Source organism: Protopterus annectens, chromosome 4.part0 (genome assembly GCF_019279795.1).
Source record: "Protopterus annectens isolate FY-2018-M chromosome 4.part0, PAN1.0, whole genome shotgun sequence".
Classification (NCBI taxonomy): domain Eukaryota; kingdom Metazoa; phylum Chordata; order Ceratodontiformes; family Protopteridae; genus Protopterus; species Protopterus annectens.
Window position 1 is genome coordinate 1,992,016,213 of NC_056733.1, and position 4,249 is coordinate 1,992,020,461.

The window sequence follows — 4,249 nt, forward strand, 5'->3', positions numbered from 1 at the left end:
GTCCCGAACTAGTAAGAGACTTCCTGGAGCACGCAAGGCGTACTGTCCCAACCTGCGAAAGAAAACCCACTTACTTGCAAAACCAATGCTGCTGCAGGGAAGATACAGACTCCAAGAAAAAAAAAAACATCATCTCTTCAGTTACGCGACCACAGGAAACCAGGAAACCATGTTGCAGGTAAACAGATAACCGAGGATATCAAGCTACGACAATTTTTCCATTCTCCTTGAAATCCTGTCAACAGACCATAAGGCATGCAGCACCACTAGCGCAATTCTGATAGGGTATACAGAAATGAATATCACCAACGTCGCACTGATACCGTGAATGAACACATCAAAGGAAAAGGAACATGAATGGCTTTGGACATCAATCAAAGACAATCAGTCAAGGTTGGTGACGCTATTCAGCTCGAGATACCAGACATTTTTCCCTCCATTCTGTCAAAGCATTCTTGGATAGAAAAACAGTACTTTCTCATGTAAACTAAGCCATGTTGATAGAGGCACATTGTAAAGACGTGATGTACTAGAATATTAATATTTGAGTTTGCGACACCTTCAAATAACATTAAAACAGATGTTTTACTCAACAAAAAGACTGAAATTATCTTTTCTTGACCCAACTATGGCTAATATTCAGTGTTAATGATAAAAACCATAGTATTCTAAGTAAGCTTACTAACTTGGATAACAAATGTACTTACATTAGTTAGGAGTATTATTTTTGTGAATCTATAGCAGGAAAAGATTTGAATACTTTTAAGATGTCTTTTGCTTCTTGTGGGTCCGTAAACATATAACTCCTTTCATTATAGTTGAAAGAAAGGGTATTAGGATAACGCATTCGAAATTTAATTCCCCTTTTTATCAGATCAGCACAATATGGTGATAATTTTTGTCTATTTAATTTTATTTGTGCTGGTAAATCCTGTGAAAAAGTCAACTTATGTTTATTCCAAATGAGATGTTTTTTAATTTTGGCTGCTTCTAAAACACGCTGGGTGTCTTGAAAGTCTAGTAATCTTGTATATATAATCCGAGGTGAAGTAGAGTCTTGTCTGGCACGCAGGGCTCTGTGCGCTCTTTCTACAGTTAAGGATTTTGTATTTGTCTCACAATTAAGCAATGCCTCAAAAATGTGTTTAGTCACAGAAATTAAGTTCTGGTTTTCATAAGATTCTGGCAGACCTCTAATTATTATATTATGTCTGCGGCTCCTTGCTTCTAAATCCAGAACTTTGGCTTGAATATCAGCTATTTGAGTGTCTTTAGATTTTAAGTCACTTTCAATAGCCTCTGTTCTCATTTCTATGGCTAGATATTTATTTTCAAGTAAGTCCATTCTTTCATTAATCTGTTTTAAAGTTTTGCCAAAATCAGTGAACTGATCAGAAAAATTCTGTATAGCATTTTGAATAGGTTGTAGTGCTATTTTTAAGTCTTCTAAATGAAAATTAGAGTCACTTTTATCTTTAGCACTTACTTTTGTAATCTCAGTAGATTGTTTAGTTGTTCTTAGTCTCTTGGAGCCAGACTCCTTCTCTGGAGAGAGCATAGAAGAAAATTTGGCCTTGGTTGTCTGTGTATCCATGGAGTCTGAGTTATCAGCCATACCCAGTCTAGAGGTGTGAAAGCAGGATGACTGGCACAGAGATAAGGTTCTAGAGTGCACATGTCCAAAAACTGTTGAGGCCAAAAGTTATTCTGAGGTAAAATGATCCAAAAATTCACCTTTTTCCAAAAATAAATAATCCCAAAGTGAAGAGCTTGAGTCAGAGAAGATTTCTGTAAAAAAACTGTGGAGAAACTTCACTTAAAAGCTGTTGAAATTAGCCGGTAATTACATAACAGTGAGGAGCACAGTAAATAGGGAGCAGTCTAGCCGGCAGCCATCTTGGAATCCGAGCGAGTCTATGAATAATCTTTTCATCAGCATTTCTACTCAGCTAACCAAGCATTCATTGGCTTCTTGAACAACACATTCACTGTCCAAGTCACTTCAGGAGTCCCACGCTATTGAATATCCCAGCAATATGAGATCAACTAGGTATCGAATAGCCAATGAAAGCATGTATCAGTAGGTCAAGACTGGTGATTATGAATGTTCTTTTGATTTAATGGTTGGAATATTCTGCATGGGCTCCTGCAGGCAGGTGCAAAGGGGGTGGACTTGCACCCCCCCCCGGATTTTGACTTGCAATAAAGACAGTTGCAGTTGCCCAACCAATGTGCAAGGCTTCTCCCAGTTCTCACGTTCTGGGCGTTGTTGACTACAGGATTATAAAAGTCCCTGATAATATTTTGTCCTGTCCAGGATACTAGGATCAGAACTATAATTCCAGTCAAAATAAATATAATTTCATCAGCATCTACTTTTCTGAAGTACAAGCAAACACAGGAGGGTTATGGCTGACAAAGTTTGCAGATGACTGCAAACTGGGCGCCATAGTCGAAAACACATCTGACACAGATATCCTCCAGAAGGGCCTCACAGAAACGGATAACTGGTGCCAGAGCCATGGCCTGAAGTTAAACGCCAAAAAATGCATAGTCATACCCTTCGGGAAAAACAAGGTTACCCCTAGCTACCATATAGGTGACAATCCACTGAGCACAGAAAAAGTCATCAGGGATCTGGGGACCCAAGTTGACAGTAGTCTTTCGTTTGACACTCATGTTGCTAACGTAGTTAGGAAAACCTTCTATATCGCCCACCTGATCATGAAGGGATTCACATCTAGATCAAGGGAGGTCATCGTCCCCCTGTACTCATCACTCATTAGACCTATGATTGAGTACAATGCCCCGCTCGGAATGTATCTGACCAGACACCTGATGCAGCTTGAAAGGCCCCAAAAGTTCCTCACCAAAAGGATAAAGGGTCTCAAAAATATGTCTTATGCTGCCCGACTGAAAGAACTCCAGCTTTATTCAGTCTCATACCGCTTGCTCAGAGGTGACCTGTGCCTGACATATAAGGCCATGTCAAACCCAGATTTGATGAATATGCTTCACCTCAAAAATCTAGATCCCTCAGAACCACAAGGGCGGAGACTTAAACCTTGACACGGTTATAAATAGAACATGCTGGAGGGACAGATTCATCACCCAGAGACTCCCTATGCTGTGGAACAAAATCCCGGTACATGTGAGGCAGAGCACCTCGCTGGCCTTGTTCAAGAGGAATCTTGACCAATGGATGGGAGATCGCAAATATACCCCAGGGATTACTTCAGTGTCACTGCTTGACAGAGGCACAGAAAAATGATAGGCATAGTTTTTATTCAAACTAAAGGGGTGGCGAAAGCCACATAACTATGGGCTAGGCTTATAAATGCCCTTGGGCAGATAGCCTAGTATGAACCTATGAACCTATGAACCTAAGTAGTTTGCGTTCTTTCACATGCTCTTCTCCTGTACACCACATGCATTTCATTACAGTGATAGCTATTAACACAGCCAATAAGGTCAGAATTATGGCAACAAACATTAGACCTCGGCCAACCTGAAGGTCATGTGCCAGTGCCAGTTCAGAAGAGAATTGTACACCTTGCATTACATTCTTAAGTGTACACCTTGCATTACATTCTTAAGTTTGCATGCCAGATACAATTCATCCACAAACCTTCCCATATACTTTCAAAGATGATGTTGCTGCTGATAAAGGCTGTAACCCTGCACTGGGGCATTCTTGTTACAGCACTTGTCCCTATCAAACCAATGACACCGAGGCACAAACTGACAATTTGAAGTGCTTCAAATGCCATTTTTCAGCCTTGTATTCTTTAGGAGAATGTGGTTTTAAAGGATTTTAGTCAGAGCCACCAAACATCTTTTAAAAGCCTGAAAACAAAGAACATCAGTCAATATTCGTATTTTGTAAGTATCCAAATGCATAGGGTGAGGATGTAGAGCTTATCTCGAAATGGAAAAGTTAGTCAGATAAGGCACTTGTATTATTTAAGCTGAACTGCAACATTGCTCTGTACTTCCTTCTTTTAGCTGACCATGCAATCTAAGTAAAATTCTTCTGTAGTATAAGACTTAGTACTGAGGCATTCAACAAGAACAGGAATATCAAGTTTTTGAACTACTCAAATACTTGGAGTGTTGATGACATAAAGACCGCTCACATTGTTGTAATCATAAAGTCTTTCTAGAATGTCCTTCTCTTGCTAACCTTTTCTTTATTTGATTTAATAATTTTTACTAGTGCATTGGTTACAAAAATATCAAATCCAGCAAC

At 39.5% G+C, this 4,249-nt stretch overlaps 1 pseudogene; it reads right to left on the reverse strand.

Moving 5' to 3' along the window:
* Positions 1-2,117: 2,117 nt before the first annotated feature.
* Positions 2,118-3,770, reverse strand: LOC122800513 (annotated as a pseudogene).
* Positions 3,771-4,249: the final 479 nt, after the last annotated feature.